This window comes from Peromyscus eremicus, chromosome 7 (genome assembly GCF_949786415.1).
Source record: "Peromyscus eremicus chromosome 7, PerEre_H2_v1, whole genome shotgun sequence".
Taxonomy (NCBI): domain Eukaryota; kingdom Metazoa; phylum Chordata; class Mammalia; order Rodentia; family Cricetidae; genus Peromyscus; species Peromyscus eremicus.
The window spans coordinates 66,707,096-66,716,984 of record NC_081422.1 but is presented as its reverse complement, the minus strand read 5'-3'; the positions used below and the strand labels follow the sequence as shown (position 1 = coordinate 66,716,984).

The following is a 9,889-nucleotide window of genomic DNA, read 5'->3' as shown; positions in this document are numbered from 1 at the left end:
AACCTGAAAATGTCTTACTATAAGAGGAATGTTGTATTTATGTTGACAGCCTTCACAGAAAATTTTATTGATTTTGTGGAATTCTTGATTCTCAGTTGGTGAGAAACTTCAGACTCTGAAGTCCTTCCCTACCCCTCATGCCCCTATATCTTACTTCACTAGAATATCTCTCTCTTGGCTCTCTTGACTCACTTCCCACACCTTCCTTATGTTTTTAAGTGCTTTGCTTCCTCTAACCTCTCTTACATGCTATGTATTCAGCTCTGGGTACCATCATAGTACCCACTCTCCTTACATGAGGTCATGCTGATCACTGGTCCCTAACTGATTGTGACAGATACAGTTTTCCAGCTTCCATCCCACAATTCTTCTGTCTTTACCCATGTAGTTTGGGGGCAGAATTAATTAATATCCTCCTAAAACAGGTTCAAAGATGGCCCTGCTGTCTTTGGGGTAAAAACCTGGCTGGGACCTAGTAACCCCAACAAGGTAGGCTGAACCACCCACTCTAGTGTGCCAACCAAAGAGATGAGAAAAAAAACTGAGAAAGATTTGTTGTGTGGCCACGTTGGGAAGAGGAGCAGATGGAGGAGTCCAGTGACCCAACCCCCACATCTATCTCTGTAGAACTGAAATGATTTGAACTCTTAAATAGAGGAAGAACTGTAGCAAGGACAAGGTGTATACATAATTAAGCAGCCCTAGGTATGGTCTTACTGGTCCTGTTCCGTCTAGCTCAATGGGTCTCAACCTTCCTAATGCTGTGACCCTTTAATACAGTTCCTCACTTTGTCATGACCCCTGTATTAGTCAGGGTTCTCTAGAGTCATGGAACTTATAGAATGAATATATATAGTATATATATAGCATAGAATGAATATATAATATATATATGATAGATTCACAACATGCCCCCACGGTTGGGCACGTCCAGCGGACCTAGACACTTCTGTCTAGCCAGTTCCGGGTTAAAATAGCCATTTCCCGGCCAAGGCGTCTCACATGACCAGGACCTCGTGGCTTTGCATGGTTGCATAAGAGCACACAACGCAACCATGTGATCTACGCACAGCACATACGTAGAGTAGCCACACCGACCTGGGTATGCGTGTGCCACCCAACCTTTATAAGCTGGCGCCATATTCCTGGCTTCCTTCTTCTTCTCCACACACATGTCTCTTCTGCAGGCCTGAGCACTTGTCTGTCCTCTTATCTTAATAAAACTCTCCTTAGTGGATTCTGTCGTGTTTTGTGACATTTCCTCGCAGGGTAAGAGCGCCACCAAATAACTAACAATACACACATACATATAATGACTTACAGGCTGCAATCCAACAATGGCTAGCTATGAACGAAAATCCAAGAATCTAGTAGTTTCTTAGTCCCACAAGGCTGGGTGTCTCAGCTGGTCTTCTATATATGCTGGAATCCCAAAGAAGTAGTCTTCAGTGCCAGTGAAGGAATGGATGTGTTGACAAGGGGAAGGCAGGCAAGCAGGTGAAGACTAACAATCCCTTCCTCTTCCTTTGTCCTTATACAGGCTTCCAGCAGAAGATGTGGCCCAGATTAAAGGTGTGCCTTCCGGCATCAAGATCTGAACAAAAGCCATGTTGTCTATCTGCCTCAAGATCCGGATCGCAAGTGTGCCCTCTATTTTTGTACTGTACTTCTTTCCAGATAGAGTCAAGTTGACATGGATGAATAGCTATCACAGCCCCCAACCATAAAATTGTTTTGTTGTGAGCTGGAGAGATGGCTCATCAGTTAAGAGCACTGGCTACTCTTCCAGAGGACTCAGGTTCAATTCTCAGCACCCACATGGCCCCTCACAACTGTCTGTAACTCAAGTTCCAGTGGATCCAACATTTTCATACAGACATACATGCACACAAAACATCAATGCATTTTAAAAAGTTTATTTTAGGGCTGGAGAGATGGCTCAGAGGTTAAGAACACTGGCTGTTCTTCCAGAAGTCTTGAGTTCAATTCCCAGCACCCACATGGTAGCACACAACCATCTGTAATGAGATACGTAATAAATAAATAAATAAATAAATAAATAAATAAATAAATAAATAATCTTTAAAAATTTTTATTTTAAATTTTGTTGCTACTTCATAGCTTTAATTTTGCTACTGTTATGAATAGTAATGTAAATATCTGATATGCAAGATATCCGAAATTGACCCCAAAGGGGTCAAGACACACAGGTTGAGAACCATTGTCTAGTTCCTGTAAATTGGTCTGAGGAAGTTCTTAGTGCTTGCAGGGGAAAGCTGACTTTCCAGGAGATGATCGTCATCTACAGAGGGTCCATCCAATGAGGCTTTGTTCTCCCTGAAATTTAACAATAATGACTTACCTCTCTGACTTCAGCCTTAAGGAGAGTAAGAAACAGTAAACATTAGGGTTTTTTTTTCTATCTCTGTGAAACACTATGAAACTTTTCAAATTCAAATCTTTTCATCTCCCCCACCTAGTAAAACCTTTGTGCAAATGTTTGAATTCTGCCCCACCTGCTAAAACTTTTGTTTACTGCATTCTCCTAACTGAAGTGACTTTTGTAACAGACTGCTTTCTACTCTCCTTCTTTTTCTTTTCCCTGATTCTTCTAAAACTAACCAATCATGAAAGACTGTGAAGTTGTACTCCAGCCAGTGGGAAAAAGACAGTTACCGCTTGGGTTAGAATAAAAACCATGTAAACTTCCCATCCCAGAGTGCCCCCTGTTTTGTTTGTTTGTTTGTTTGTTTTCTGTGAGCAGAGCAGAGTACCCTTCTGATGAGAAAGAGAAGTAAAGCTTTGCCTGTTGAAACACCTAAATCAGGGGAAAGGGGGGTGGGGTGGGGTGGGAGGTTGGGAGCGGTAGAAAACACACAGACACTCTTAAAGCTAAACAGAAAATCTGTATTGCCGGCTGGCAGCTGCATGGAGAATTTGCCCACATCACGCAGTCCGGAGCCTCACAATTCTGTCCTTTATGCACAAAATCCACATCTTGTTGACATACTTAGGTTAGCAAGAACAGTTATGGAGAAGTGAGATGAGTACGTTTAGAGACTTCTGGAACTGTGGAATAGGTCTTTAGGTGTTGGGGCCTATGTGCTGGTTTCTAAGGCCAGAATGGTACCTCTCACATGGCATCAGTTGAGCCATGTTAGGTCTTGGAGCCTATTACAGTACTCTCCTTCTTTGTGACGCTGGAATTATTTCTAACAGAAGGATGAGCTAGGTTACACAGATACTCCTTAAGTGGTTAACAAGCTGACCTGCAGATAGGTAAACAGTTGACCCCAAATAAACCAAGCACACAAAATTAAGGCAAAGGTGCTAGGCTTCTCCCTAAATTTAGTTTCCTTGTGCACAGAAGTGAGAAATCCATGCTTTTTTAGCAGTGTCTGCGTGCCTGTTTGAGTCAGACTGACCTGATGATGCCAATGATGGTTCTTGTTTCAGGGTGTTTAAACATGACCACTCCATGGTATGGTGAAGGGGAAGGTTTTTATTGTAGACACGAGAGAGAGAAAGAACAGCCAGAGGCATCTAGAAGAGTCCAGAGCAGAGAGAGAAAGAAGTAGAATGAACAGGGCCAGCAGACTGGACCTGGCCGGGGCTAACTGTGAGAGAGGAAAGAATAGCAGGGGAGCAGGGGATAGAGAATAGAGAGAACATAAATAGAGAAGGAGAGAGAGAGAGAGAGAGAGAGAGAGAGAGAGAGAGAGAGAGAGAGAGAGAGAGAACATAGTGAGAGAAGCCAAGCAGAGCAGAGAGCGAGAATAGCAGGGTTATATGGAGAGTGAGCAGCTGGGGAAGGGAAGCTGTGAATGGGAGGGAGTTTAGGGTGGGGGAGGAGATGGGAAGGGCTAGACCACTTGTATGGACTTTGAAATGTGTAACAGGTACTTGTGATACTGAAGGATCCTGGAGGCCAGTGTGAGCTTTGATATGCTAATAGGCACCTCGGGTTGCATTTTCCCTTCTGCCAGAAGTAAGGGAAGTGACTCTTTTTTGATAGATGGGAACCAACTGGTTAGACAAGTTCCTGAGGAATGCTGGCTTTTATCTAACCACCAGAGATCTTCCTATAGCCCAGGTTGAGCTCACTGGACTGCCTTTTAGAGTTTGCAGAACTGGAGTTTCCTTTGGACCTAACATGGAAGTCTGTCAGCATGAGGTTCAGGACTCTTGTCTGAACGCAGGGAAACAAGATTTTTTTTTCTTTCTCTGGATAGTGTAGTATTAGAGGATGAATACAGGAAGCATTGTAATCTTTGTTTATTCTTCTGCCACTGAAGAGAGCCAGCTGATAATAAAGCTAGCACAGGGAGTAGGAAGGGCCAGAAAGATCAAGGAAAGGAAGTCAATTCCAGAGAGCCTCATAAACCTCAAGATCAAACACAGCCTTGAACCCCTTGCTCTCGTTGGACTTCTTAGTCATGTGACTTAATCGATACCCTGGTTGGTTAGGTGAATCCTGTGATATCTCTATAGAGTTCTTTGTTATATGGGTTAAATTCTCCCTGTTATTCAGACTGAAGAATTCCAAGAGAAGTTGCTGTCATGTATTTAATTGAATGTATTTGAGCTCCCAGAATCTTGTATCTATCCCAAAGTGGAACCTTTCAAAATAATCCCAAATAATCCAATTGTTATTGTTATGCCCAGATCTCGGGGACCCCTCAAAAGACCACCACAGAGACCAACCATATGCAAAGGCAAAAAGCCTTTATTCAAGCTTGAGCTTGGACTCTCTGCATGATCAGAGAGCAGAGAGCCCTGAACAGGGGTGGGGTAGGGTTTTTATCATAACAGAGGTTGGGATGAGGGAATTTCCAGGGTTCAGGACCCTGATTGGCTGACATTTGTCTAGGAGTGTGTGCTGGGAATGTTTGGAATGTCAGGTATTTCCCTTTAAATGCTGGCCCTCCCTGGGTGAGGTTAGCTTATGGCTTTTTCTGGGGACCAGGTGGTACCTGCCAGTAAGCCTCTCATGGCAGCTGTGTCTGGGCCCCTAAGCATGTGGTCAAGCTATTTTAGGGCCCCCACATTATGAGTCCCTTCCAGAGAGCAACGGAAAAGGTTGGCTGCTGTTATCAGAGACCATGAGAATTGGCACCACACCAAAACAGACATAATGACAAAACCTTCATACTGTCTCTGTTCCCAAAGGGCCAGCATAGCCTTCCTGCACATCACATCATTTATCTCCTATAAGTGCCCTTTCAGTGCCCCAACTCTAAGAAGTTGTTCCCATTTGTTCTCTCCTTCCCCTTAGGGAACTATCTAAGACCCAAGTTCTTTCTGACTCCTTTACAGACAGTAATTTAAATATGCATCTTCTTCTGCTAACCTTCAGGCTAATGCTCATGCCCTCAATAACTGAACCTAAAAGAGGGTAAAGAATAAGGTTTTCCTTTCAACAAAGCCAATTTGAGTTGTCCTCAGCAACTGAAAAGCAAAGACAATGATGTATATTGGCTACCTTATTTCCTCCTTCCATCCATGAAACTCATTCCCTACTACTCTTGGATCCATCTCAGGCCTTATGACTCTATGTAGCTAGTAAAAATGTAGGGTTCTGGGCAGTGGTTGTGGCGCACGCCTTTCATCCCAGAACTCGCCTTTCATCCCAGAACTCGGGAGGCAGAGGCAGGCAGATCTCTGTGAGTTCAAGGCCAGTCTGGGCTACAGATCGAGTTCCAGGAAAGGCTCCAAAGCTACACAGAGAAACCCTGTCTCAAAACAAACAAACAAACAAACAAAAATGTAGAGTTCACCCAATGTAAACCTATTTAGAGTTGCTGTTTGTTTTTTAATGTAGCCAGGATAAAAAAGCCTGGGAAGCTAGGGGGATGGCAGTGTTAGTATTCATGAGAAGTTCCATAAAAGACCACTAGTCACAATGCAATCAGCACGAGCGTTTATTAAAAATTACCAGCCTGTTGGGGGTCTAACGATCTGACAAACTGGCAAATGGCAACCCTGAGAGAAGCTCCCAAGCTTCTTTTACATACAGCTGAAGGAATTTCTAAGGCAGTGAGATCTTTCTATCTAGGATTGGCTTATGCAAGTGGCAATCATATTAGTATGTTTCTAATTGGTTAGGACTAGCAGGGGTGGGCTAAGGCTGTAGCTTTTCCATTCTTGGGCAAGTCTGAATAAGTTTCAGGCGATGTCCTTATTTAGTTATTACCTGGGGGGTGGGGGGGGTGGGAGGTAGAGGGTGGCCCAAGCCTAGTAAGTCAGTTCCCCTCATTTCAAGAGGCAGGAGCTGAGGCCTCTTTTTAACTGAGTTATTAGGAGCCTGTCATGGTGTTTGCCTGGCTTTCTCATTAGCAACACTAGATGGAAGGACATCAGGTCTCTGAATGATTACACTGAACATATCACTTACCCTCATTGGACTGACTAGAGCAAAAAATAATCCTTATTGGCTTATAAGACTGAGACTTAGGAGTTGTTGGTTATGATAGCTACAATTACTAATCCTGGTAAATAATAAAAATGGTGCACACACAACATAGTAGCCCACTGACTACAGAGCAGGTGTGGCAGACTGGGCAACTGAAGACTGATATTAAGCAGTGACTAACCTGTTACTTACATTACCTCAGAAGGCAGATATCCCTCTTGGTAAAGTATAACTCCAAAGGAAAAGCTTGGAATAGCAGATGTTGGTGTTCTGTACAACAGCACACATACTAAAATTGAAATGAATCAGAGAAGACTAACCTAGCCCTTGTATAAGGCTGAAAACCAGATTTGCAGAAAGCATTCCATATTTTTTAGAAATGTATTTATTTGTATATGGCAGGGTTGGGGGAAGTGTATATATTTGTGTGTGTGTGTCCAAGTCTGGAGGCCAGAGAACACCACATATGCTATCTCATAACCAGCTATAACACCAGTTCCAGGGGAATCCAACGCCCTCTTCTGGCCTCTACAGGTACTGCACACATGTGGTGCACAGGCTGGCAAAACATCCAACTGCATAAAATAAAAATTAAGCAAATCTTTTCAAAAACAGAATTAAAGCTATGCCTATATTTTGCTTTCCTGAGTACAATCTCACCTGAAGCAGGTGCAGGTACTGGGTCATAGATACAGGCCTATTGTCTATTTCTTGGGGGCACGGCTGCTTGAATGTGGGCCTTTCTAGGTTAAGAGTCTCTATGTGGTTTCTTCGCCTAGAGGTAGATTTTAGTGTACCAGACAAATGGATGACTGCCATCCTGCAGGCAGCCCTCCTCAGGGTTACATTTAACTGAGTGTTGAGAAAATAGTGAGCAGCTCTGAATTTGAAATTCACCCCCTCCAAAATCTAGAATACACAGATTCATTATTGTTAATTGAATATAGTGCTTTATGTTCTAATAATCAGCAGAACTAGAGGAAGCACTGACATTTTCTACTGAATATTAAAACATGCAAAAAGCTAGCTGGATAGAAAATCACTCCACCTGGTGCTTGGAGTCATGCCAGAGTAGTCAATGCTAGGAATAAGGATGAGGTTGTCTTCAGAGAGTCAGCTGTGTTCCACTGTAAACTACAAATAGGCTGCCAGTGTTCTGGAGTTCAATACCATAAACCAGAGCCGCTATTGTTTAGTCTAGAAACTATCAAATAATACTTTTCCATTAAAATCTGTATGCCAGAAGTATCCATGGAGCATCAAGATGATCAAGATTTAGTTTGGAGTGACCCTCCTGAAACCAATGACAGCTATGGATACAATTTATCAAGTGTGAAAGTACTACACACACACACACACACACACACACACACACACACACACACACATTTTGAGCCAAGGGTTGAGCCCAGTGCTCAGAGTTAAGTTCATGTTTAACACTCTGTATACACAGGCAAAAGTGACTTTTTTTCCGAGACAGGGTTTCTCTGTGTAGTTTTGGTGCCTGTCCTATATCTCGCTCTGTAGACCAGGTTGGCCTCGAACTCACAGAGATCCACCTGCCTCTGCCTTCCAAGTGCTGGGATTAAAGGTGTGCACCACCACTGCCTGGCTATTTTATGTATATGAGAGCTCTATCTGCATGTCTGCCTTCAGCCAGAAGAGGGCATTAGATCTCATTGCAGGTGGTTGTGAGTCACCATGTGGTTGCTGGGAATTGAACTCAGGACCTCTGGAAGAACAGCCAGTGCTGTTATCCTCTGAGCCATCTCTCCAGCCCCATCAAAAGTGACATTTTTAATGGCAGAAAACAACACATAAATGAATCTTATTTTCAGAACATGAAGATATCAGTGTTTTAAAAACATAATAGCTTGGACCTGAGAAATGGCTTAGTAATTAATAGCACAGGACAAGGTCCTATATGTAACATTATAGTGTCAGTAAGACTGTTTTATACTAAAACCTCCCTCTCCTCTATTTATCCATTCCTCCCTCCTACCAGTTAAACTTCTGGGACCCACTGATCTCATTGTCTACACAGTCTTGCCTTTTTCAGAATGTGATATACTTAGAGTCATGTGCACTACAGTAAAGTAAGTACCCGTGTACTTTAGTGTGGTTGTGTAGATGAGAAATGTCCCTATAGAGTATTTGAACACTGTCCCCAGTTAATGGCACTGTTTGAGGAGGTTATGGAAGCTTTAGGACAACGATTCTCAACCTGTGGGTCATGACCTCTTTGGGAATCAAATGACCTTTTCACAGGGGTCATGTAAGACCACTGGAAAACACAGATATTACATCATGATTCATAACCGTAGCAAAATTACAGTTATGAAGTAGCAATAAAAATAATCTTATGGTTAGGGTGTCACGACAACATGAGGAACTGTATTGAAGGGTCGCAGCATTAGGAAGGTTGAGGACCACTGCTTTAGGAGGTAGACTAGCCTTACTAAAAGACTGCTTCACTGCAGAGCAGGCTTTGAGGGCCTATAGCTTCATTGAATTTCCTGTTCCTGTGTACAAATGAAAATGTGATGGGCCATTGCCCTGTTCCTGCTGCTGTCGCGGACCATCCTTCTGCAACCGTAAGCCAAAATAAACCCTTTCTTCTTTAATTTGCTTTGGTCAGGGCATTTTATCACAGCAACAGAAAAGTAACTAATACACTCAACAATATGCATTTGAGTTTCCTCCATGTTTTTTTCATAGCTTGAAAGATCATTTATTGTCATCACTGAGTAGCATTTTATTATATGATTGTGCCACAGTTTGCTTAGTTACCAATTGAAAACATCTTGTTTGCTTATAGTCTGGGGTGGTTATGAAGAAAACTGATGTAAGCATTCATGTGCACGTGTGTGTGTGGGGACACACACTTTAAAATCCCTTGTAGAAATACCTAGGTCTCCACAAGTTTGATTCACTTGACCAAGGTGATATAACCAGGAAGTAACATATATAGAACCTGAACTCCAACAACCTGACCCAGAGTCTGTACTCGTACCCGTATGAAACTGCCTCTCTACTTGTGATACAAAAATGGGAAGATTTCAGGTTGGGGATTTAGCTCAGTGGTAGACCGCTTGCCTAGCAAGCATAAGGCCTTGGGTTCGATCCTCAGCTAAAAAAAAAAAAAGAAGAAGAAGAAGAAGAAGAAGAAGAAGAAGAAGAAGAAGAAGATTTCATTGATGCGGAATTCTGAGTCAGATCTAGGACAAGACCAAGAGTCATAAGCAGAAGTTGTGAGAAACTTTCAACATATGTTGTGAAATGCTGCTTGGAAAAGTGGGATGATGGTCATACAGCAATGTAAGTGTATTATTAGCTAATGTCACTGAATTGTAAACTAAAAATAGTTAAAATAGTAACATACATATTTTATTTTAATTAAAAGCAAGACATTGTGCATGTTGATTTGTGGGTATGAAAGTAAATTAATTTGACTAAAGCTAAAGCTTTATTATGAGA

General features: G+C 42.4%; 1 non-coding gene across 1 annotated transcript; it reads left to right on the top strand.

The window, feature by feature from the left end:
* The first annotated feature begins 6,677 nt into the window (after positions 1 to 6,677).
* Positions 6,678 to 6,786, top strand: LOC131915718 (U6 spliceosomal RNA). The gene has a single exon (XR_009380379.1). It is a non-coding gene; the product is annotated as a U6 spliceosomal RNA (small nuclear RNA).
* The last annotated feature ends 3,103 nt before the right edge of the window (positions 6,787 to 9,889 follow it).